The sequence below is a fragment of the Pseudophryne corroboree genome, unplaced genomic scaffold (assembly GCF_028390025.1).
Source record: "Pseudophryne corroboree isolate aPseCor3 unplaced genomic scaffold, aPseCor3.hap2 scaffold_149, whole genome shotgun sequence".
Classification (NCBI taxonomy): domain Eukaryota; kingdom Metazoa; phylum Chordata; class Amphibia; order Anura; family Myobatrachidae; genus Pseudophryne; species Pseudophryne corroboree.
The window spans coordinates 891,636-915,262 of NW_026968120.1; the positions used below are offsets into that span (position 1 = coordinate 891,636).

The window sequence follows — 23,627 nt, forward strand, 5'->3', positions numbered from 1 at the left end:
AAGGCCACCATGCCCTGCACGCCCCTTTTCTGTTTTCATATGCAGACGAGGGATGAAGCCAACTTTGACCCACTGCTTGGATGACATTACCATATGCAAATCCGTCTTCTGCAGAACTTCCCCCAGGAATGCTTGCACTAGTTGTTGCATTTGGTTTGTTGTTTGGGGGTGCTTCAGTATTAGGCAGCCTTCTGCCCTCCCATGTTCATCTGAAAATATGTGTTCTCCCTGCAGTTGTTGTCCCCAGATGAGAGTTACCTTGTGCTGCCTCAGTTGAATCTCCTTAACTTGACAGAGATGTGCCTGAGCAGCGGCCCTCCCCAGCTCTATCCCAAATCATACTTATTTTGCATAGGAGATACCATGGTCATGAAGATTATTCTCCCAGGGTGAGGTTCATTCATTGCATTCTGGGTATGCTGACCCCTGTGATTTCCCCAAATGTGGGAAACTTGACTGCTTTATTTGTGGTAGTGGGGGACTGTGTTTGTGTTTTCCTCTGGTCAGCTCTGGTAAAAGTCAGATTTCTTTGTTTCAGATCTTCCTCTAGCCTTGTTCTTCTTTCGAGAGTTCCCTTGTGCTGCCTCAGTTGGATCTCCTTCACTTGACAGGGGGGTGCCCAAGCAGAGACCCTCCCCAGCTCTAGCCCAACTCCTACTTACCTGCCAGGTGAGATACTATGATCATGAAGGTGCTTCTCCCAGGGCAAAGCTCACCCATTGCACTCTGGGTGTGCTGCCCCTGCGATTTCCCCAAATGTGGGAAACTTAACTGCATAATTTGTGTTTCCCCTGGTCGGCTCTCGTATAATTCAGATCTCTTTGTCTCAGGTCTCTCTCCAACCTAGTTTGCTGTCTGTTTCCACTTCTCTTTTCTTCAGCCGCTCCCTTCTATACCCTTGTGCACTATCCTGACTTCTCCTCCCGTCTGCTTACTTTGTGCCTTCCAATGCACAATGCAAACTACAGGTAGTGCTGCAGGGCCCACACCCTTTTACTTGCCTTACAGAGCAGCTCTGGAGATGTTACAGTGCCCAGCTGCTGCAAGAAATCTGCTTGAATGCTTCAGGGGATGGGGCATGGCCAACATGAGCCCCACACCAAAGGAGGGTGGAGGTGTTTAATGCGAACTAGGGGTCATCCAAGCACCGCAAAAGGCCGCCATGCCCTGCACGCTCCTTTTCTCTTTTCATATGCAGATGAGGGTTGAAGCCAACTTTGACCCACTGCTTGGATGACATCACTGTATGCAAATCCGTCTTCTGCAGAACTTCCCCCAGGAATGCTTGCACTAGTTGTTGCATTTGGTTTGTTGTTTGGGGGTGCTTCAGTATTAGGCAGCCTTCTGCCCTCCCATGTTCATCTGAAAATATGTGTTCTCCCTGCAGTTGTTATCCCCAGATGAGAGTTCCCTTGTGCTGCCTCAGTTGAATCTCCTTTACTTGACAGAGATGTGCATGAGCAGCGGCCCTCCCCAGCCCTATTCCAAATCATACTTATTTTGCATAGGAGATACCATGGTCATGAAGATTGTTCTCCCAGGGTGAGGTTCATTCATTGCATTTTGGGTATGCTGACCCCTGTGATTTCCCCAAATGTGGGAAACTTGACTGCATTATTTGTGGTAGTGGGGGACTGTGTTTGTGCTTTCCTCTGGTCAGCTCTGGTAAAAGTCAGATTTCTTTGTCTCAGATTTTCCTCTAGCCTTGTTCTTCTTTCGAGAGTTCCCTTGTGCTGCCTCAGTTGGATCTCCTTCAGTTTACAGGGGGGTACCCGAGCAGCGATCCTCCCCAGCTCTAGCCCAACTCCTACTTACCTGCCAGGTGAGATACTATGATCATGAAGGTGCTTCTCCCAGGGCAAGGCTCACCCATTGCACTCTGGGTGTGCTGCTCCTGCGATTTCCCCAAATGTGGGAAACTTGACTGCATAATTTGTGTTTCCCCTGGTCGGCTCTCGTATAATTCAGATCTCTTTGTCTCAGGTCTCTCTCCAGCCTAGTTTGCTGTCTGTTTCCACTTCTCTTTTCTTGAGCCGCTCCCTTCTATGCCCTTGCGCACTATCCTGACTTCTCCTCCTGTCCGCTTACTTTGTGCCTTCCAACGCACAATGCGAACTACAGGTAGTGCTGCAGGGCCCACACCCTTTTACTTGCCTTACAGAGCAGCTCTGGAGCTGTTACAGTGCCCAGCTGCTGCAAGAAATCAGCTTGAATGCTTCAGGGGCTGGGGCATGGCCAACATGAGCCCCACACCAAAGGAGGGTGGAGGTGTTTAATGCAAACTAGGGGTCAGCCAAGCGCCGCAAAAGGCCACCATGCCCTGCACGCCCCTTTTCTCTTTTCATATGCAGACGAGGGTTGAAGCCAACTTTGACCCACTGCTTGGATGACATCACCATATGCAAATCCATCTGCGGCAGGCCTTCCCCCAGGAATGCTTGCACTAGTTGTTGCATTTGGTTTGTTGTTTGGGGGTGCTTCAGTATTAGGCAGCCTTCTGCCCTCCCATGTTCATCTGAAAATATATGTTCTCCCTGCAGTTGTTGTCCCCAGATGAGAGTTCCCTTGTGCTGCCTCAGTTGAATCTCCTTTACTTGACAGAGATGTGCATGAGCAGCGGCCCTCCCCAGCCTTATTCCAAATCATACTTATTTTGCATAGGAGATACCATGGTCATGAAGATTTTTCTCCCAGGGTGAGGTTCATTCATTGCATTTTGGGTATGCTGACCCCTGTGATTTCCCCAAATGTGGGAAACTCAACTGCATTATTTGTGGTAGTGGGGGACTGTGTTTGTGCTTTCCTCTGGTCAGCTCTAGTAAAAGTCAGATTTCTTTGTCTCAGATTTTCCTCTAGCCTTGTTCTTCTTTCGAGAGTTCCCTTGTGCTGCCTTAGTTGGATCTCCTTCACTTTACAGGGGGGTACCCGAGCAGCGACCCTCCCCAGCTCTAGCCCAACTCCTACTTACCTGCCAGGTGAGATACTATGATCATGAAGGTGCTTCTCCCAGGGCAAGGCTCACCCATTGTACTCTGGGTGTGCTGCTCCTGCGATTTCCCCAAATGTGGGAAACTTGACTGCATAATTTGTGTTTCCCCTGGTCGGCTCTCGTATAATTGAGATCTCTTTGTCTCAGGTCTCTCTCCAGCCTAGTTTGCTGTCTGTTTCCACTTCTCTTTTCTTCAGCCGCTCCCTTCTATACCCTTGTGCACTATCCTGACTTCTCCTCCCGTCTGCTTACTTTGTGCCTTCCAATGCACAATGCAAACTACAGGTAGTGCTTCAGGGCCCACACCCTTTTACTTGCCTTACAGAGCAGCTCTGGAGCTGTTACAGTGCCCAGCTGCTGCAAGAAATCAGCTTGAATGCTTCAGGGGCTGGGGCATAGCCAACATCAGCCCCACACCGAAGGAGGGTGGAGGTGTTTAATGCAAACTAGGGGTCAGTCAAGCGCCGCAAAAGGCCACCATGCCCTGCACGCCCCTTTTCTGTTTTCATATGCAGACGAGGGTTGAAGCCAACTTTGACCCACTGCTTGGATGACATCACCATATGCAAATCCATCTGCGGCAGGCCTTCCCCCAGGAATGCTTGCACTAGTTGTTGCATTTGGTTTGTTGTTTGGGGGTGCTTCAGTATTAGGCAGCCTTCTGCTGCACCCTGCTTTGGTGTGGGGCTCATGTTGGCCATGCCCCATCCCCTGAAGCTTTCAAGCAGATTTCTTGCAGCAGCTGGGCACTGTAACAGCTCAAGAGCTGCTCTGTAAGGCAAGTAAAAGGGTGTGGGCCCTGCAGCACTACCTGTAGTTTGCATTGTGCATTGGAAGGCACAAAGTAAGCAGACGGGAGGAGAAGTCAGGATAGTGCACAAGGGTATAGAAGGGAGCGGCTGAAGAAAAGAGAAGTGGAAACAGACAGCAAACTAGGCTGGAGAGAGATCTGAGACAAAGAGATCTGAATTATACGAGAGCCGACCAGGGGAAACACAAATTATGCAGTCAAGTTTCCCACATTTGGGGAAATCGCAGGGGCAGCACACCCAGAGTGCAATGGGTGAGCCTTGCCCTTTGAGAAGCACCTTCATGATCATAGTATCTCACCTGGCAGGTAAGTAGGAGTTGGGCTAGAGCTGGGGAGGGTCGCTGCTCGGGCACCCCCCTGTTAAGTGAAGGAAATCCAACTGAGGCAGCACAAGGGAACTCTCAAAAGAAGAACAAGGCTAGAGGAAGATCTGAAACAAAGAAATCTGACTTTTACCAGAGCTGACCAGAAGAAAACACAAACACAGTCCCCCACTACCACAAATAAAGCAGTTGAGGTGAGGTTCATTCATTGCATTTTGGGTATGCTGACCCCTGTGATTTCCCCAAATGTGGGAAACTCGACTGCTTTATTTGTGGTAGTGGGGGACTGTGTTTGTGTTTTCTTCTGGTCAGCTCTGGTAAAAGTCAGATTTCTTTGTTTCAGATCTTCCTCTAGCCTTGTTTTTCTTTTGAGAGTTCCCTTGTGCTGCCTCAGTTGGATCTCCTTCACTTAACAGGGGGGTGCCCGAGCAGCGACCCTCCCCAGCTCTAGCCCAACTACTACTTACCTGCCAGGTGAGATACTATGATCATGAAGGTGCTTCTCCCAGGGCAAGGCTCACCCATTGCACTCTGGGTGTGCTGCCCCTGCGATTTCCCCAAATGTGGGAAACTTGACTGCATAATTTGTGTTTCCCCTGGTCGGCTCTCGTATAATTCAGATCTCTTTGTCTCAGATCTCTCTCCAGCCTAGTTTGCTGTCTGTTTCCACTTCTCTTTTCTTCAGCCGCTCCCTTCTATACCCTTGTGCACTATCCTGACTTCTCCTCCCGTCTGCTTACTTTGTGCCTTCCAATGCACAATGCAAACTACAGGTAGTGCTGCAGGGCCCACACCCTTTTACTTGCCTTACAGAGCAGCTCTGGAGCTGTTACAGTGCCCAGCTGCTGCAAGAAATCTGCTTGAATGCTTCAGGGGATGGGACATGGCCAACATGAGCCCCACACCAAAGGAGGGTGGAGCAGAAGGCTGACTAATACTGAAGCACACCCAAACAACAAACCAAATGCAACAACTAGTGCAAGCATTCCTGGGGGAAGGCCTGCCGCAGATGGATTTGCATATGGTGATGTCATCCAAGCAGTGGGTCAAAGTTGGCTTCAACCCTCGTCTGCATATGAAAACAGAAAAGGGGCGTGCAGGGCATGGTGGCCTTTTGCGGCGCTTGACCGACCCCTAGTTTGCATTAAACACCTCCACCCTCCTTCGGTGTGGGGCTCATGTTGGCTATGCCCCAGCCCCTGAAGCATTCAAGCAGATTTCTTGCAGCAGCTGGGCACTGTAACAGCTCCAGAGCTGCTCTGTAAGGCAAGTAAAAGGGTGTGGGCCCTGCAGCACAACCTGTAGTTTGCATTGTGCATTGGAAGGCACAAAGTAAGCAGACGGGAGGAGAAGTCAGGATAGTGCAGAAGGGTATAGAAGGGAGCGGCTGAAGAAAAGAGAAGTGGAAACAGACAGCAAACTAGGCTGGAGAGAGACCTGAGACAAAGAGATCTGAATTATACGAGAGCCGACCATGGGAAACACAAATTATGCAGTCAAGTTTCCCACATTTGAGGAAATCGCAGGAGCAGCACACCCAGAGTACAATGGGTGAGCCTTGCCCTGGGAGAAGCACCTTCATGATCATAGTATCTCACCTGGCAGGTAAGTAGGAGTTGGGCTAGAGCTGGGGAGGGTCGCTGCTCGGGTACCCCCCTGTAAAGTGAAGGAGATCCAACTGAGGCAGCACAAGGGAACTCTCGAAACAAGAACAAGGCTAAAGGAAAATCTGAGACAAAGAAATCTGACTTTTACCAGAGCTGACCAGAGGAAAGCACAAACACAGTCTCCCACTACCACAAATAATGCAGTCAAGTTTCCCACATTTGGGGAAATCACAGGGGTCAGCATACCCAAAATGCAATGAATGAACCTCACCCTGGGAGAAAAATCTTCATGACCATGGTATCTCCTATGCAAAATAAGTATGATTTGGAATAGGGCTGGGGAGGGCCGCTGCTCATGCACATCTCTGTCAAGTAAAGGAGATTCAACTGAGGCAGCAAAAGGGAACTCTCATCTGGGGACAACAACTGCAGGGAGAACATATATTTTCAGATGAACATGGGAGGGCAGAAGGCTGCCTAATACTGAAGCACCCCCAAACAACAAACCAAATGCAACAACTAGTGCAAGCATTCCTGGGGGAAGGCCTGCCGCAGATGGATTTGCATATGGTGATGTCATCCAAGCAGTGGGTCAAAGTTGGCTTCAACCCTCGTCTGCATATGAAAAGAGAAAAGGGGCGTGCAGGGCATGGTGGCCTTTTGCGGCGCTTGGCTGACCCCTAGTTTGCATTAAACACGTCCACCCTCCTTTGGTGTGTAGTTCGCATTGTGCGTTGGAAGGCACAAAGTAAGCAGACAGGAGGAGAAGTTAGGATAGTGCGCAAGGGCATAGAAGGGAGCGGCTCAAGAAAAGAGAAGTGGAAACAGACAGCAAACTAGGCTGGAGAGAGACCTGAGACAAAGAGATCTGAATTATACGAGAGCCGACCAGGGGAAACACAAATTATGCAGTCAAGTTTCCCACATTTGGGGAAATCGCAGGAGCAGCACACCCAGAGTGCAATGGGTGAGCCTTGCCCTGGGAGAAGCACCTTCATGATCATAGTATCTCACCTGGCAGGTAAGTAGGAGTTGGGCTAGAGCTGGGGAGGGTCGCTGCTCGGGTACCCCCCTGTAAAGTGAAGGAGATCCAACTGAGGCAGCACAAGGGAACTCTCGAAAGAAGAACAAGGCAAGAGGAAAATCTGAGACAAAGAAATCTGACTTTTACCAGAGCTGACCAGAGGAAAGCACAAACACAGTCCCCCACTACCACAAATAATGCAGTTGAGTTTCCCACATTTGGGGAAATCACAGGGGTCAGCATACCCAAAATGCAATGAATGAACCTCACCCTGGGAGAACAATCTTCATGACCATGGTATCTCCTATGCAAAATAAGTATGATTTGGAATAGGGCTGGGGAGGGCCGCTGCTCATGCACATCTCTGTCAAGTAAAGGAGATTCAACTGAGGCAGCACAAGGGAACTCTCATCTGGGGACAACAACTGCAGGGAGAACACATATTTTCAGATGAACATGGGAGGGCAGAAGGCTGCCTAATACTGAAGCACCCCCAAACAACAAACCAAATGCAACAACTAGTGCAAGCATTCCTGGGGGAAGTTCTGCAGAAGACGGATTTGCATATGGTGATGTCATCCAAGCAGTGGGTCAAAGTTGGCTTCAACCCTCATCTGCATATGAAAAGAGAAAAGGGGCGTGCAGGGCATGGCGGCCTTTTACGGTGCTTGGATGACCCCTAGTTCGCATTAAACACCTCCACCCTCCTTTGGTGTGGGGCTCATGTTGGCCATGCCCCATCCCCTGAAGCATTCAAGCAGATTTCTTGCAGCAGCTGGGCACTGTAACAGCTCCAGAGCTGCTCTGTAAGGCAAGTAAAAGGGTGTGGGCCCTGCAGCACTACCTGTAGTTTGCATTGTGCATTGGAAGGCACAAAGTAAGCAGACGGGAGGAGAAGTCAGGATAGTGCACAAGGGTATAGAAGGGAGCGGCTGAAGAAAAGAGAAGTGGAAACAGACAGCAAACTAGGCTGGAGAGAGACCTGAGACAAAGAGATCTGAATTATACGAGAGCCGACCAGGGGAAACACAAATTATGCAGTCAAGTTTCCCACATTTGGGGAAATCGCAGGGGCAGCACACCCAGAGTGCAATGGGTGAGCCTTGCCCTGGGAGAAGCACCTTCATGATCATAGTATCTCACCTGGCAGGTAAGTAGGAGTTGGGCTAGAGCTGGGGAGGGTCGCTGCTCGGGTTCCCCCCTGTGAAGTGAAGGAGATCCAACTGAGGCAGCACCAGGGAACTCTCGAAAGAAGAACAAGGCTAGAGGAAGATCTGAGACAAAGAAATCTGACTTTTACCAGAGCTGACCAGAGGAAAGCACAAACACAGTCTCCCGCTACCACAAATAATGCAGTCAAGTTTCCCACATTTGGGGAAATCACAGGGGTCAGCATACCCAAAATGCAATGAATGAACCTCACCCTGGGAGAAAAATCTTCATGACCATGGTATCTCCTATGCAAAATAAGTATGATTTGGAATAGGGCTGGGGAGGGCCGCTGCTCAGGCACATCTCTGTCAAGTAAAGGAGATTCAACTGAGGCAGCACAAGGGAACTCTCATCTTGGGACAACAACTGCAGGGAGAACATATATTTTCAGATGAACATGTGAGGGCAGAAGGCTGCCTAATACTGAAGCACCCCCAAACAACAAACCAAATGCAACAACTAGTGCAAGCATTCCTGGGGGAAGGCCTGCAGCAGATGGATTTGCATATGGTGATGTCATCCAAGCAGTGGGTCAAAGTTGGCTTCAACCCTCGTCTGCATATGAAAAGAGAAAAGGGGCGTGCAGGGCATGGCGGCCTTTTGCAGCGCTTGGATGACCCCTAGTTTGCATTACACACCTCCTCCCTCCTTCGGTGTGGGGCTCATGTTGGCTATGCCCCAGCCCCTGAAGCATTCAAGCTGATTTCTTGCAGCAGCTGGGCACTGTAACTGCTCCAGAGCTACTCTGTAAGGCAAGTAAAAGGGTGTGGGCCCTGCAGCACTACCTGTAGTTCGCATTGTGCGTTGGAAGGCACGAAGTAAGCAGACGGCAGAAGTCAGGATAGTGCGCAAGGGCATAGAAGGGAGCGGCTCAAGAAAAGAGAAGTGGAAACAGACAGCAAACTAGGCTGGAGAGAGACCTGAGACAAAGAGATCTGAATTATACGAGAGCCGACGAGGGGAAACACAAATAATGGAGTCAAGTTTCCCACATTTGGGGAAATCGCAGGAGCAGCACACCCAGAGTGCAATGGTTGAGCCTTGCCCTGGGAGAAGCACCTTCATGATCATAGTATCTCACCTGGCAGGTAAGTAGGAGTTGGGCTAGAGCTGGGGAGGGTCGCTGCTCGGGTTCCCCCCTGTGAAGTGAAGGAGATCCAACTGATGCAGCACCAGGGAACTCTCGAAAGAAGAACAAGGCTAGAGGAAGATCTGAGACAAAGAAATCTGACTTTTACCAGAGCTGACCAGAGGAAAGCACAAACACAGTCCCCCACTACCACAAATAATGCAGTCGAGTTTCCCACATTTGGGAAAATCACAGGGGTCAGCATACCCAGAATGCAATGAATGAACCTCACCCTGGGAGAACAATCTTCATGACCATGGTATCTCCTATGCAAAATAAGTATGATTTGGGATAGGGCTGATGAGGGCCGCTGCTCAGGCACATCTCTGTCAAGTAAAGGAGATTCAACTGAGGCAGCACAAGGGAACTCTCATCTGGGGACAACAACTGCAGGGAGACGACATCTTTTCAGATGAACATGGGAGGGCGGAAGGCTGCCTAATACTGAAGCACCATCAAATATCAAACCATGGCCCTCATTCCGAGTTGATCGCTCGCAATGCGATTTTAGCAGAGTTACACACGCTAAGCCGCCGCCTACTGGGAGTGAATCTTAGCTTATTGCGATTACAAACTACTTAGCAGTTTCAGAGTAGCTTCAGACTTACTCGGCATCTGCGATCAGTTCAGTGCTTGTCGTTCCTGGTTTGACGTCACAAACACTCCCAGAGTTCGCCCAGACACTCCCCCGTTTCTCCGGCCACTCCTGCGTTTTTTCCGGAAACTGTAGCGTTTTTTCCCACACGCCCATAAAACGGCCTGTTTCCGCCCAGTAACACCCATTTCCTGTCAATCACATTACGATCGCCGGAGCGAAGAAAAAGCCGTGAGTAAAAATACTTTCTTCATTGTAAAATTACTTGGCGCAGTCGCAGTGCGAATATTGCGCATGCGTACTAAGCAGAATTTCACTGCGATGCGATGAAATTTACAGAGCGAACGACTCGGAATGAGGGCCCATATGCAACAACTAGTACAAGCACTCCTGGGGGAAGGTCTGCAGCAGACGGATTTGCATACGGTGATGTTATCCAAGCAGTGGGCCAAAGTTGACTGGAACCCTCATCTGCATATGAAAAGAGAAAAGGGGCATGCAGGGCATGGCGGCCTTTTGCAGTGCTTGGATGACCCCTAGTTCGCATTAAACACCCCCACCCTCCTTTGGTGTGGGGCTCATGTTGGCCATGCCCCATCCCCTGATGCATTCAAGCTGATTTCTTGCAGCAGCTGGGCACTGTAACAGCTCCAGAGCTGTTCTGTAAGGCAAGTAAAAGGGTGTGGGCCCTGCAGCACCACCTGTTGTTCGCATTGTGCGTTGGAAGGCACAAATTAAGCAGACGGGAGGAGAAGTCAGGATAGTGCGCAAGGGCATTCTTTTCTCTTAGTCCGGGGGCAAGGCTTCAAAATGGGGTCTGCAACGGAGGAGACACAGGGGGCGTGGTCACTAGAGATGAGCGCCGGAAATTTTTTGGGTTTTGTGTTTTGGTTTTGGGTTCGGTTCCGCGGCCGTGTTTTGGGTTCGACCGCGTTTTGGCAAAACCTCACCGAATTTTTTTTGTCGGATTCGGGTGTGTTTTGGATTCGGGTGTTTTTTTCCAAAAAACCTAAAAAACAGCTTAAATCATAGAATTTGGCGGTCATTTTGATCCCAAAGTATTATTAACCTCAAAAACCATAATTTCCACTCATTTTCAGTCTATTCTGAATACCTCACACCTCACAATATTATTTTTAGTCCTAAAATTTGCACCGAGGTCGCTGTGTGAGTAAGATAAGCGACCCTAGTGGCCGACACAAACACCGGGCCCATCTAGGAGTGGCACTGCAGTGTCACGCAGGATGGCCCTTCCAAAAAACCCTCCCCAAACAGCACATGACGCAAAGAAAAAAAGAGGCGCAATGAGGTAGCTGTGTGAGTAAGATTAGCGACCCTAGTGGCCGACACAAACACCGGGCCCATCTAGGAGTGGCACTGCAGTGTCACGCAGGATGTCCCTTCCAAAAAACCCTCCCCAAACAGCACATGACGCAAAGAAAAAAAGAGGCGCAATGAGGTAGCTGTGTGAGTAAGATAAGCGACCCTAGTGGCCGACACAAACACCGGGCACATCTAGGAGTGGCACTGCAGTGTCACGCAGGATGTCCCTTCCAAAAAACCCTCCCCAAACAGCACATGACGCAAAGAAAAAGAAAAGAAAAAAGAGGTGCAAGATGGAATTGTCCTTGGGCCCTCCCACCCACCCTTATGTTGTATAAACAGGACATGCACACTTTAACCAACCCATCATTTCAGTGACAGGGTCTGCCACACGACTGTGACTGATATGACGGGTTGGTTTGGACCCCCACCAAAAAAGAAGCAATTAATCTCTCCTTGCACAAACTGGCTCTACAGAGGCAAGATGTCCACCTCATCATCATCCTCCGATATATCACCGTGTACATCCCCCTCCTCACAGATTATCAATTTGTCCCCACTGGAATCCACCATCTCAGCTCCCTGTGTACTTTGTGGAGGCAATTGCTGCTGGTCAATGTCTCCACGGAGGAATTGATTATAATTCATTTTAATGAACATCATCTTCTCCACATTTTCTGGATGTAACCTCGTACGCCGATTGCTGACAAGGTGAGCGGCGGCACTAAACACTCTTTCGGAGTACACACTTGTGGGAGGGCAACTTAGGTAGAATAAAGCCAGTTTGTGCAAGGGCCTCCAAATTGCCTCTTTTTCCTGCCAGTATAAGTACGGACTGTGTGACGTGCCTACTTGGATGCGGTCACTCATATAATCCTCCACCATTCTTTCAATGGGGAGAGAATCATATGCAGTGACAGTAGACGACATGTCCGTAATCGTTGTCAGGTCCTTCAGTCCGGACCAGATGTCAGCATCAGCAGTCGCTCCAGACTGCCCTGCATCACCGCCAGCGGGTGGGCTCGGAATTCTGAGCCTTTTCCTCGCACCCCCAGTTGCGGGAGAATGTGAAGGAGGAGATGTTGTTGACAGGTCGCGTTCCGCTTGACTTGACAATTTACTCACCAGCAGGTGTTTGAACCCCAGCAGACTTGTGTCTGCCGGAAAGAGAGATCCAAGGTAGGCTTTAAATCTAGGATCGAGCACGGTGGCCAAAATGTAGTGCTCTGATTTCAACAGATTGACCACCCGTGAATCCTTGCTAAGCGAATTAAGGGCTCCATCCACAAGTCCCACATGCCTAGCGGAATCGCTCCGTGTTAGCTCCTCCTTCAATGTCTCCAGCTTCTTCTGCAAAAGCCTGATGAGGGGAATGACCTGACTCAGGCTGGCAGTGTATGAACTGACTTCACGTGTGGCAAGTTCAAAGGGCATCAGAACCTTGCACAACGTTGAAATCATTCTCCACTGCGCTTGAGACAGGTGCATCCCACCTCCTATATCGTGCTCAATTGTATAGGCTTGAATGGCCTTTTGCTGCTCCTCCAACCTCTGAAGCATATACAGGGTTGAATTCCACCTCGTTACCACTTCTTGCTTCAGATGATGGCAGGGCAGGTTCAGTAGTTTTTGGTGGTGCTCCAGTTTTCTGTACGTGGTGCCTGTACGCCGAAAGTGTCCCGCAATTCTTCTGGCCACCGACAGCATCTCTTGCACGCCCCTGTCGTTTTTTAAAAAATTCTGCACCACCAAATTCAAGGTATGTGCAAAACATGGGACGTGCTGGAATTGGCCCAGATTTAATGCACACACAATATTGCTGGCGTTGTCCGATGCCACAAATCCACAGGAGAGTCCAATTGGGGTAAGCCATTCCGCGATGATCTTCCTCAGTTGCCGTAAGAGGTTTTCAGCTGTGTGCGTATTCTGGAAACCGGTGATACAAAGCGTAGCCTGCCTAGGAAAGAGTTGGCGTTTGCGAGATGCTGCTACTGGTGCCGCTGCTGCTGTTCTTGCGGCGGGAGTCCATACATCTACCCAGTGGGCTGTCACAGTCATATAGTCCTGACCCTGCCCTGCTCCACTTGTCCACATGTCCGTGGTTAAGTGGACATTGGGTACAACTGCATTTTTTAGGACACTGGTGAGTCTTTTTCTGACGTCCGTGTACATTCTCGGTATCGCCTGCATAGAGAAGTGGAACCTAGATGGTATTTGGTAACGGGGGCACACTACCTCAAGAAATTGTCTAGTTCCCTGTGAACTAACGGCGGATACCGGACGCACGTCTAAAACCAACATAGTTGTCAAGGCCTCAGTTATCCGCTTTGCAACAGGATGACTGCTGTGATATTTCATCTTCCTCGCAAAGGACTGTTGGACAGTCAATTGCTTGGTGGAAGTAGTAAAAGTGTGCTTACGACTTCCCTTCTGGGATGACCATCGACTCCCAGCAGCAACAACAGCAGCGCCAGCAGCAGTAGGCGTTACACGCAAGGATGCATCGGAGGAATCCCAGGCAGGAGAGGACTCGTCAGAATTGCCAGTGACATTGCCTGCAGGACTATTGGCATTCCTGGGGAAGGAGGAAATTGACACTGAGGGAGTTGGTGGGTGGTTTGCGTGAGCTTGGTTACAAGAGGAAGGGATTTACTGGTCAGTGGACTGCTTCCGCTGTCACCCAAAGTTTTTGAACTTGTCACTGACTTATTATGAATGCGCTGCAGGTGACGTATAAGGGAGGATGTTCCGAGGTGGTTAACGTCCTTACCCCTACTTATTACAGCTTGACAAAGGGAACACACGGCTTGACACCTGTTGTCCGCATTTCTGGTGAAATACTTTCACACCGAAGAGCTGATTTTTTTGGTATTTTCACCAGGCATGTCAACGGCCATATTCCTACCACGGACAACAGGTGTCTCCCCGGGTGCCTGACTTAAACAAACCACCTCACCATCAGAATCCTCCTGGTCAATTTCCTCCCCAGCGCCAGCAACACCCATATCCTCCTCATCCTGGTGTACTTCAACACTGACATCTTCAATCTGACTATCAGGAACTGGACTGCGGGTGCTCCTTCCATCACTTGCAGGGGGCGTGCAAATGGTGGAAGGCGCATGCTCTTCACGTCCAGTGTTGGGAAGGTCAGGCATCGCAACCGACACAATTGGAGTCGGACTCTCCTTGTGGATTTGGGATTTCGAAGAACGCACAGTTCTTTACGGTGCTACTGCTTTTGCCAGCTTTAGTCTTTTCATTTTTCTAGCGAGAGGCTGAGTGCTTCCATCCTCATGTGAAGCTGAACCACTAGCCATGAACATAGGCCAGGGCCTCAGCCGTTCCTTGCCACTCCGTGTGGTAAATGGCATATTGGCAAGTTTACGCTTCTCCTCCGACAATTTTATTTTAGGTTTTGGAGTCCTTTTTTTACTGATATTTGGTGTTTTGGATTTGACATGCTCTGTACTATGACATTGGGCATCGGCCTTGGCAGACGACGTTGCTGGCATTTCATCGTCTCGGCCATGACTAGTGGCAGCAGCTTCAGCACGAGGTGGAAGTGGATCTTGATCTTTCCCTAATTTTGGAACCTCAACATTTTTGTTCTCCATATTTTAATAGGCACAACTAAAAGGCACCTCAGGTAAACAATGGAGATGGATGGATTGGATACTAGTATACAATTATGGATGGGCTGCCGAGTGCCGACACAGAGGTAGCCACAGCCGTGAACTACCGCACTGTACTGTGTCTGCTGCTAATATATAGACTGATTGATAAAGAGATAGTATACTCGTAACTAGTATGTATGTATAAAGAAAGAAAAAAAAACCACGGTTAGGTGGTATATACAATTATGGACGGGCTGCCGAGTGCCGACACAGAGGTAGCCACAGCCGTGAACTACCGCACTGTACTGTGTCTGCTGCTAATATAGACTGGTTGATAAAGAGATAGTATACTCGTAACTAGTATGTATGTATAAAGAAAGAAAAAAAACCACGGTTAGGTGGTATATACAATTATGGACGGGCTGCCGAGTGCCGACACAGAGGTAGCCACAGCCGTGAACTACCGCACTGTACTGTGTCTGCTGCTAATATAGACTGGTTGATAAAGAGATAGTATACTCGTAACTAGTATGACTATAAAGAAAGAAAAAAAAACCACGGTTAGGTGGTATATACAATTATGGACGGGCTGCCGAGTGCCGACACAGAGGTAGCCACAGCCGTGAACTACCGCACTGTACTGTGTCTGCTGCTAATATATAGACTGGTTGATAAAGAGATAGTATACTCGTAACTAGTATGTATGTATAAAGAAAGAAAAAAAAACCACGGTTAGGTGGTATATACAATTATGGACGGGCTGCCGAGTGCCGACACAGAGGTAGCCACAGCCGTGAACTACCGCACTGTACTGTGTCTGCTGCTAATATAGACTGGTTGATAAAGAGATAGTATACTCGTAACTAGTATGTATGTATAAAGAAAGAAAAAAAAAACCACGGTTAGGTGGTATATACAATTATGGACGGGCTGCCGAGTGCCGACACAGAGGTAGCCACAGCCGTGAACTACCGCACTGTACTGTGTCTGCTGCTAATATAGACTGGTTGATAAAGAGATAGTATACTCGTAACTAGTATGACTATAAAGAAAGAAAAAAAAAACACGGTTAGGTGGTATATACAATTATGGACGGGCTGCCGAGTGCCGACACAGAGGTAGCCACAGCCGTGAACTACCGCACTGTACTGTGTCTGCTGCTAATATAGACTGGTTGATAAAGAGATAGTATACTACTAATATTATATATACTGGTGGTCAGGTCACTGGTCACTAGTCACACTGGCAGTGGCACTCCTGCAGCAAAAGTGTGCACTGTTTAATTTTAATATAATATTATGTACTCCTGGCTCCTGCTATAACCTATAACTGGCACTGCAGTGCTCCCCAGTCTCCCCCACAATTATAAGCTGTGTGAGCTGAGCACAGTCAGATATATATATACATTGATGCAGCACACTGGGCTGAGCAGTGCACACAGATATGGTATGTGACTGAGTCACTGTGTGTATCGTTTTTTTCAGGCAGAGAACGGATATATTAAATAAAACAAACAACTGCACTGTCTGGTGGTCACTGTGGTCGTCAGTCACTAAACTCTGCACTCTCTTCTACAGTATCACAGCCTCAGGTCAATCTCTCTCTCTCTCAACCCTAATCTAAATGGAGAGGACGCCAGCCACGTCCTCTCCCTATCAATCTCAATGCACGTGTGAAAATGGCGGCGACGCGCGGCTCCTTATATAGAATCCGAGTCTCGCGAGAATCCGACAGCGTCATGATGACGTTCGGGCGCGCTCGGGTTAACCGAGCAAGGCGGGAGGATCCGAGTCTGCTCGGACCCGTGAAAAAAACATGAAGTTCGTGCGGGTTCGGATTCAGAGAAACCGAACCCGCTCACCTCTAGTGGTCACAGCAGCTTTTCTCTACAGTCTGCACCAGCAGGAGCCTACACCATTTTTTATGATCACGCTGAACTGCAGTGCGACTGCAATTACAGCATGGTCAAGAAGGGAGGCGTCATGCTGGGTGGCCATGCCCTGTCACTGTGCAGGAGCCAGCACCGCTCACACACTAGTCCCCGGGTGCAGCCCCCAACCCCCGGGACACCCGGAGCAACAAAATGTAGATTCAGGCCACCAGGCCACGCCCCTACCTATGAAACCATGCCTCCTTTTTACCATTGCGCTGTTTATCTGCGCGCACTGCATTACAATCTCCCTCGCCACCTCTCTGGGTGTCACCAGTGATAGTGACACCTCTGCCATGCTTGTAGCAGCTGGTCCTAAGATCTACGCCTCAAGCCCTGAGTGTTTGCCCTTGTGACTTGTTGATCGTCATAGCGAAGCAGATGCTTACAGAAAACTGCAGGGGCTTAGATTGAAAATAAAAAAAATTGATGGGTATAAGGTAGAGAGGAGCGGGTTCGGTTCTCCGAGAACCGAATTCCCCACGAACTCCACGTGGTTTACACTGGTCCGAGGCAGGCTCGGTTGTTCCCGCCTGACTTGGAAAACCTGAACAAGGGAAAATGTCATCATCCCGCTGTCAGATTCTCGTGAGATTCGGATTCCATATAAAGAGCTGCGCGTTGCTGCCATTTTTACTCGTGCATTGAAGAGAGAGCGGAGAGGACGTGGCTATGTTCTCTCAGTGGAAATCTCAATATCAGTGCTCAGTATCAGTGGTTACTTATTGCTGCTCAGTAATACTAGTAGTGTGTCTCTCCTGCTCAGTGTCAGTTCTCAGTAGTATCCTCATCAGTGCTCAGTATCACTGCTCATTGTCTTGTGCTGCATTGTGGTGCTCAGCATACTACAGTACATTACTAATAGTCCAGTGCTGCATCTTGCTGCTCAGTGTCAGTTCTAGTATCCTCATCAGTGCTCACTATCACTGCTCATTGCATTGTGGTGTTCTGTATACTACAGTAACATAGTAATATAGTATATATAGAGGAGCGGGTTCGGTTCTCCGAGAACCGAATTCCCCACGAACTCCACGTGGTTTACACTGGTCCGAGGCAGGCTCGGTTGTTCCCGCCTGACTCGGAAAACCTGAACAAGGGAAAATGTCATCATCCCGCTGTCGGATTCTCGCGAGATTCGGATTCCATATAAAGAGCTGCGCGTTGCCGCCATTTTTACTCGTGCATTGAAGAGAGAGCGGAGAGGACGTGGCTATGTTCTCTCAGTGGAAATCTCAATATCAGTGCTCAGTATCAGTGGTTACTTATTGCTGCTCAGTAATACTAGTAGTGTGTCTCTCCTGCTCAGTGTCAGTTCTCAGTAGTATCCTCATCAGTGCTCAGTATCACTGCTCATTGTCTTGTGCTGCATTGTGGTGCTCAGCATACTACAGTACATTACTAATAGTCCAGTGCTGCATCTTGCTGCTCAGTGTCAGTTCTAGTATCCTCATCAGTGCTCACTATCACTGCTCATTACATTGTGGTGTTCTGTATACTACAGTAACATAGTAATATAGTAACATATAGTAACATAGTTTTTGAGGTTGAATAGAGGCAAATTGCCCATCGTGTTCAACCTGTTTTAAGTTGTGATGATTCTACATACTTGCTGAATAATGTTTTATGACTAGTTAGCTACTATAACTCATGTTACCCCCGGATTAACCATGTTGATATTTTAAGTATTATAACCTTGGATAGCTTTTTCATTCAGAAATGTATCCATTCCTTTTTTAAATCCAATTACAGAGTCCGCCATTACCACCTTCCCTGGCAGGGAATTCCACATCCTGATTGCCCTAACAGTGAAGATCATAGTATCTCACCTGGCAGGTAAGTAGGAGTTGGGCTAGAGCTGTGGAGGATTGCTGCTCGGGCACCCCCTGTCAAGTGAAGGAGATCCAACTGAGGCAGCACAAGGGAACTCTCGAAAGAAGAACAAGGCTAGAGGAAGATCTGAGACAAAGAAATCTGACTTTTACCAGAGCTGACCAGAGGAAAGCACAAACACAGTCCCCCACTACCACAAATAATGCAGTCGAGTTTCCCACATTTGGGGAAATCACAGGGGTCAGCATACCCAGAGTGCAATGAATGAACCTCACCCTGGGAGAACAATTTTCATGACCATGGTATCTCCTATGCAAAATAAGTATGATTTGGGATAGGGCTGGGGAGGGCCGCTGCTCAGGCACATCTCTGTCAAGTAAAGGAGATTCAACTGAGGCAGCACAAGGGAACTCTCATCTGGGGACAACAACTGCAGGGAGAACACATATTTTCAGATGAACATGGGAGGGCAGAAGGCTGCCTAATACTGAAGCACCCCCAAACAACAAACCAAATGCAACTACTAATGCAAGCATTCCTGGGGGAAGGCCTGCAGCAGACGGATTTGCATATGGTGATGTCATCCAAGCAGTGGGTCAAAGTTGGCTTCAACCCTCGTCTGCATATGAAAATAAAAAAGGGGTGTGCAGGGCATGGCGGCCTTTTGCGGCGCTTGGATGACCCCTAGTTCGCATTAAACACCTCCACCCTCCTTCGGTGTGGGGCTCATGTTGGCTATGCCCCAGCCCCTGAAGCATTCAAGCTGATTTCTTGCAGCAGCTGGGCACTGTAACAGCTCCAGAGCTGCTCTGTAAAGCAAGTAAAAGGGTGTGGGCCCTGCAGCACTACCTGTAGTTTGCATTGTGCGTTGGAAGGCACAAAGTAAGCAGACGGGGAAGTCAGGATAGTGCACAAGGGCATAGAAGGGAGCGGCTCAAGAAAAGAGAAGTGGAAACAGACAGCAAACTAGGCTGGAGAGAGACCTGAGACAAAGAGATCTGAATTATACGAGAGCCGACCAGAGGAAACACAAATTATGTAATCAAGTGTCCCACATTTGGGGAAATCGTAGGAGCAGCACACCCAGAGTGCATTGGGTGAGCCTTGCCCTGGGAGAAGCACCTTCCTGATCATAGTATCTCACCTGGCAGGTAAGTAGGAGTTGGGCTAGAGCTGGGGAGGGTCGCTGTACGGGCACCCCCCTGTCAAGTGAAGGAGATCCAACTGAGGCAGCACAAGGAAACTCTCGAAAAAAGAACAAGGCTAGATGAAGATCTGAGACATAGAAATCTGACTTTTACCAGAGCTGACCAGAGGAAAGCACAAACACAGTCCCCCACTACAACAAATAATGCAGTCGAGTTTCCCACATTTGGGGAAATCACAAGGGTCAGCATACCCAGAATGCAATGAATGAACCTCACCCTGGGAGATCAATCTTCATGATAATGGTATCTCCTATGCAAAATAAGTATGATTTGGGATAGGGCTGGGGAGGGCCGCTGCTCAGGCACATCTCTGTCAAGTAAAGGAGATTCAACTGAGGCAGCACAAGGGAACTCTCATCTGGGGACAACAACTGCAGGGAGAACACATATTTTCAGATGAACATGGGAGGGCAGAAGGCTGCCTAATACTGAAGCACCCCCAAACAACAAACCAAATGCAACTACTAATGCAAGCATTCCTGGGGGAAGGCCTGCAGCAGACGGATTTGCATATGGTGATGTCATCCAAGCAGTGGGTCAAAGTTGGCTTCAACCCTCGTCTGCATATGAAAATAAAAAAGGGGTGTGCAGGGCATGGCGGCCTTTTGCGGCGCTTGGATGACCCCTAGTTCGCATTAAACACCTCCACCCTCCTTCGGTGTGGGGCTCATGTTGGCTATGCCCCAGCCCCTGAAGCATTCAAGCTGATTTCTTGCAGCAGCTGGGCACTGTAACAGCTCCAGAGCTGCTCTGTAAAGCAAGTAAAAGGGTGTGGGCCCTGCAGCACTACCTGTAGTTTGCATTGTGCGTTGGAAGGCACAAAGTAAGCAGACGGGGAAGTCAGGATAGTGCACAAGGGCATAGAAGGGAGCGGCTCAAGAAAAGAGAAGTGGAAACAGACAGCAAACTAGGCTGGAGAGAGACCTGAGACAAAGAGATCTGAATTATACGAGAGCCGACCAGAGGAAACACAAATTATGTAATCAAGTGTCCCACATTTGGGGAAATCGTAGGAGCAGCACACCCAGAGTGCATTGGGTGAGCCTTGCCCTGGGAGAAGCACATTCCTGATCATAGTATCTCACCTGGCAGGTAAGTAGGAGTTGGGCTAGAGCTGGGGAGGGTCGCTGTACGGGCACCCCTCTGTCAAGTGAAGGAGATCCAACTGAGGCAGCACAAGGAAACTCTCGAAAAAAGAACAAGGCTAGATGAAGATCTGAGACATAGAAATCTGACTTTTACCAGAGCTGACCAGAGGAAAGCACAAACACAGTCCCCCACTACAACAAATAATGCAGTCGAGTTTCCCACATTTGGGGAAATCACAGGGGTCAGCATACCCAGAATGCAATGAATGAACCTCACCCTGGGAAATCAATCTTCATGATAATGGTATCTCCTATGCAAAATAAGTATGATTTGGGATAGGGCTGGGGAGGGCCGCTGCTCAGGCACATCTCTGTCAAGTAAAGGAGATTCAACTGAGGCAGCACAAGGGAACTCTCATCTGGGGACAACAACTGCAGGGAGAACACATATTTTCAGATGAAAATGGGAGAGCAGAAGGCTGCCTAATACTGAAGCACCCCCAAACAACAAACCAAACGCAACAACTAGTACAAGCATTCCTGGGAAAAGGTCTGCAGAAGACGGATTTGCATACGGTGATGTCATCCAAGCAGTGGGCCAAAGTTGGCTGGAACCCTCATCTGCATATGAAAAGTGAAAAGGGGTATGCAGGGCATGGCGGCCTTTTGCGGTGCTTGGATGACCCTTAGTTTGCATTAAACACCTCCACCCTCCGTCGGTGTGGGGCTCATGTTGGCTATGCCCCAGCCCCTGAAGCATTCAAGCTGATTTCTTGCAGCAGCTGGGCACTGTAACAGCTCCAGAGCTGCTCTGTAAGGCAAGTAAAAGGGTGTGGGCCCTGCAGCACTACCTGTAGTTTGCATTGTGCATTGGAAGGCACAAAGTAAGCAGACAGGAGGAGATGTCAGGATAGTCCACAAGGGTATTGAAGGGAGGGGCTTAAGAAAAAAGAAGTGGAAACAGACAGCAAACTAGGCTGGAGAGAGACCTGAGACAAAGAGATCTGAATTATATGAGAGCCGACCAGGGGAAACACAAATTATGCAGTCAAGTTTCCCACATTTGGGGAAATCGCAGGGGCAGCACACCCAGAGTGCATTGGGTGAGCCTTGCCCTGGGAGAAGCACCTACATGATCATAGTATCTCACCTGGCAGGTAAGTAGGAGTTGGGCTAGAGCTGGGGAGGGTCGCTGCTCGGGCACCCCCCTGTCAAGTGAAGGAGATCCAACTGAGGCAGCACAAGGGAACTCTCGAAAGAAGAACAAGGCTAGAGGAAGATCTGAGACAAAGAAATCTGACTTTTACCAGAGCTGACCAGAGGAAAGCACAAACACAGTCCCCCACTACCACAAATAATGCAGTTGAGTTTCCCACATTTGGGGAAATCACAGGGGTCAGCATACCCAGAATGCAATGAATGAACCTAACCCTGGGAGAACAATCTTCATGACCATGGTATCTCCTATGCAAAATAAGTATGATTTGGGATAGGGCTGGGGAGGGCCGCTGCTCAGGCACATCTCTGTCAAGTAAAGGAGATTCAACTGAGGCAGCACAAGGGAACTCTCATCTGGGGACAACAACTGCAGGGAGAACACATATTTTCAGATGAACATGGGAGGGCAGAAGGCTACCTAATACTGAAGCACCCCCAAACAACAAACCAAATGCAACAACTAGTAAAAGCATTCCTGGGAGAAGGTCTGCAGAAGACGGATTTGCATACGGTGATGTCATCCAAGCAGTGGGCCAAAGTTGGCTGGAACCCTCATCTGCATATGAAAAGAGAAAAGGGTTATGCAGGGCATGGCGGCCTTTTGCGGCGCTTGGATGACCCCTAGTTCGCATTAAACACCTCCATTCTCCTTCGGTGTGGGGCTCATGTTGGCTATGCCCCAGCCCCTGAAGTATTCAAGCTGATTTCTTGCAGCAGCTGGGCACTGTAACAGCTCCAGAGCTGCTCTGTAAGGCAAGTAAAAGGGTGTGGGCCCTGCAGCACTACCTGTAGTTCGCATTGTGCGTTGGAAGGCACAAAGTAAGCAGACGGGAGAAGTCAGGATAGTGCGCAAGGGCATAGAAGGGAGCGGCTCAAGAAAAGAGAAGTGGAAACAGGCAGCAAACTAGGCTGGAGAGAGACCTGAGACAAAGAGATCTAAATTATACGAGAGCCGACCAGGGGAAACACAAATTATGCAGTCAAGTGTCCCACATTTGGGGAAATCGCAGGAGCAGCACACCCAGAGTGCAATGGGTGAGCCTTGCCCTGGGAGAAGCACCTTCATGATCATAGTATCTCACCTGGCAGGTAAGTAGGAGTTGGGCTAGAGCTGGGGAGGGTTGCTGCTCGGGTACCCCCCTGTCAAGTGAAGGAGATCCAACTGAGGCAGCACAAGGGAACTCTCAAAGAAGAACAAGGCTAGAGGAAAATCTGAGACAAAGAAATCTGACTTTTACCAGAGCTGACCAGAGGAAAGCACAAACACAGTCCCCCACTACCACAAATAATGCAGTCGAGTTTCCCACATTTGGGGAAATCACAGGGGTCAGCATACCCAAAATGCAATGAATGAACCTCACCCTCGGAGAACAATCTTCATGACCATGGTATCTCCTATGCAAAATAAGTATGATTTGGGATAGGGCTGGAGAGGGCCGCTGCTCAGGCACATCTCTGTCAAGTAAAGGAGATTCAACTGAGGCAGCACAAGGATACTCCCATCTGGGGACAACAACTGCAGGGAGAACACATATTTTCAGATGAACATGGGAGGGCAGAAGGCTGCCTAATACTGAAGCACCCCCAAACAACAAACCAAATGCAACAACTAGTACAAGCATTCCTGGGGGAAGTTCTGCAGAAGACGGATTTGCATACGGTGATGTCATCCAAGCAGTGGGCCAAAGTTGGCTGGAACCCTCATCTGCATATGAAAAGAGAAAAG

At 49.1% G+C, this 23,627-nt stretch overlaps 20 non-coding genes and 5 pseudogenes across 20 annotated transcripts; 7 read left to right on the forward strand and 18 right to left on the reverse strand.

Annotated features, from left to right (window-relative positions):
* The first annotated feature begins 338 nt into the window (after positions 1–338).
* Positions 339–502, forward strand: LOC134999047 (U1 spliceosomal RNA). Its single transcript, XR_010201206.1, has one exon. It is a non-coding gene; the product is annotated as a U1 spliceosomal RNA (small nuclear RNA).
* Positions 503–654: 152 nt separating this feature from the next.
* On the forward strand, positions 655–817 carry LOC134998466 (U1 spliceosomal RNA). The gene has a single exon (XR_010200705.1). It is a non-coding gene; the product is annotated as a U1 spliceosomal RNA (small nuclear RNA).
* A 674-nt stretch (positions 818–1,491) lies between these two features.
* Positions 1,492–1,655, forward strand: LOC134998848 (U1 spliceosomal RNA). Its single transcript, XR_010201014.1, has one exon. It is a non-coding gene; the product is annotated as a U1 spliceosomal RNA (small nuclear RNA).
* A 152-nt stretch (positions 1,656–1,807) lies between these two features.
* On the forward strand, positions 1,808–1,970 carry LOC134999193 (U1 spliceosomal RNA). Its single transcript, XR_010201353.1, has one exon. It is a non-coding gene; the product is annotated as a U1 spliceosomal RNA (small nuclear RNA).
* A 674-nt stretch (positions 1,971–2,644) lies between these two features.
* On the forward strand, positions 2,645–2,808 carry LOC134998737 (U1 spliceosomal RNA). The gene has a single exon (XR_010200908.1). It is a non-coding gene; the product is annotated as a U1 spliceosomal RNA (small nuclear RNA).
* Positions 2,809–2,960: 152 nt separating this feature from the next.
* On the forward strand, positions 2,961–3,102 carry LOC134998383 (U1 spliceosomal RNA; annotated as a pseudogene).
* Positions 3,103–3,951: 849 nt separating this feature from the next.
* On the reverse strand, positions 3,952–4,114 carry LOC134999203 (U1 spliceosomal RNA). Its single transcript, XR_010201363.1, has one exon. It is a non-coding gene; the product is annotated as a U1 spliceosomal RNA (small nuclear RNA).
* A 468-nt stretch (positions 4,115–4,582) lies between these two features.
* On the forward strand, positions 4,583–4,745 carry LOC134999138 (U1 spliceosomal RNA). The gene has a single exon (XR_010201300.1). It is a non-coding gene; the product is annotated as a U1 spliceosomal RNA (small nuclear RNA).
* Positions 4,746–5,584: 839 nt separating this feature from the next.
* Positions 5,585–5,736, reverse strand: LOC134998470 (U1 spliceosomal RNA; annotated as a pseudogene).
* Positions 5,737–5,888: 152 nt separating this feature from the next.
* LOC134999033 (U1 spliceosomal RNA) lies at positions 5,889–6,052 on the reverse strand. Its single transcript, XR_010201193.1, has one exon. It is a non-coding gene; the product is annotated as a U1 spliceosomal RNA (small nuclear RNA).
* A 544-nt stretch (positions 6,053–6,596) lies between these two features.
* Positions 6,597–6,759, reverse strand: LOC134999194 (U1 spliceosomal RNA). The gene has a single exon (XR_010201354.1). It is a non-coding gene; the product is annotated as a U1 spliceosomal RNA (small nuclear RNA).
* Positions 6,760–6,911: 152 nt separating this feature from the next.
* LOC134998881 (U1 spliceosomal RNA) lies at positions 6,912–7,075 on the reverse strand. Its single transcript, XR_010201045.1, has one exon. It is a non-coding gene; the product is annotated as a U1 spliceosomal RNA (small nuclear RNA).
* Positions 7,076–7,749: 674 nt separating this feature from the next.
* On the reverse strand, positions 7,750–7,912 carry LOC134999139 (U1 spliceosomal RNA). The gene has a single exon (XR_010201301.1). It is a non-coding gene; the product is annotated as a U1 spliceosomal RNA (small nuclear RNA).
* Positions 7,913–8,064: 152 nt separating this feature from the next.
* On the reverse strand, positions 8,065–8,228 carry LOC134999055 (U1 spliceosomal RNA). Its single transcript, XR_010201214.1, has one exon. It is a non-coding gene; the product is annotated as a U1 spliceosomal RNA (small nuclear RNA).
* A 698-nt stretch (positions 8,229–8,926) lies between these two features.
* On the reverse strand, positions 8,927–9,062 carry LOC134998596 (U1 spliceosomal RNA; annotated as a pseudogene).
* A 152-nt stretch (positions 9,063–9,214) lies between these two features.
* On the reverse strand, positions 9,215–9,378 carry LOC134998532 (U1 spliceosomal RNA). The gene has a single exon (XR_010200746.1). It is a non-coding gene; the product is annotated as a U1 spliceosomal RNA (small nuclear RNA).
* A 9,171-nt stretch (positions 9,379–18,549) lies between these two features.
* Positions 18,550–18,713, reverse strand: LOC134998984 (U1 spliceosomal RNA). The gene has a single exon (XR_010201145.1). It is a non-coding gene; the product is annotated as a U1 spliceosomal RNA (small nuclear RNA).
* A 670-nt stretch (positions 18,714–19,383) lies between these two features.
* On the reverse strand, positions 19,384–19,546 carry LOC134998576 (U1 spliceosomal RNA). The gene has a single exon (XR_010200778.1). It is a non-coding gene; the product is annotated as a U1 spliceosomal RNA (small nuclear RNA).
* A 152-nt stretch (positions 19,547–19,698) lies between these two features.
* On the reverse strand, positions 19,699–19,862 carry LOC134999001 (U1 spliceosomal RNA). Its single transcript, XR_010201162.1, has one exon. It is a non-coding gene; the product is annotated as a U1 spliceosomal RNA (small nuclear RNA).
* A 670-nt stretch (positions 19,863–20,532) lies between these two features.
* On the reverse strand, positions 20,533–20,695 carry LOC134998611 (U1 spliceosomal RNA). The gene has a single exon (XR_010200792.1). It is a non-coding gene; the product is annotated as a U1 spliceosomal RNA (small nuclear RNA).
* Positions 20,696–20,847: 152 nt separating this feature from the next.
* LOC134998957 (U1 spliceosomal RNA) lies at positions 20,848–21,011 on the reverse strand. Its single transcript, XR_010201118.1, has one exon. It is a non-coding gene; the product is annotated as a U1 spliceosomal RNA (small nuclear RNA).
* Positions 21,012–21,706: 695 nt separating this feature from the next.
* On the reverse strand, positions 21,707–21,848 carry LOC134998526 (U1 spliceosomal RNA; annotated as a pseudogene).
* A 152-nt stretch (positions 21,849–22,000) lies between these two features.
* On the reverse strand, positions 22,001–22,164 carry LOC134998770 (U1 spliceosomal RNA). Its single transcript, XR_010200939.1, has one exon. It is a non-coding gene; the product is annotated as a U1 spliceosomal RNA (small nuclear RNA).
* A 692-nt stretch (positions 22,165–22,856) lies between these two features.
* On the reverse strand, positions 22,857–22,998 carry LOC134998393 (U1 spliceosomal RNA; annotated as a pseudogene).
* Positions 22,999–23,149: 151 nt separating this feature from the next.
* On the reverse strand, positions 23,150–23,313 carry LOC134998783 (U1 spliceosomal RNA). Its single transcript, XR_010200952.1, has one exon. It is a non-coding gene; the product is annotated as a U1 spliceosomal RNA (small nuclear RNA).
* Between the last annotated feature and the right edge of the window lie 314 nt (positions 23,314–23,627).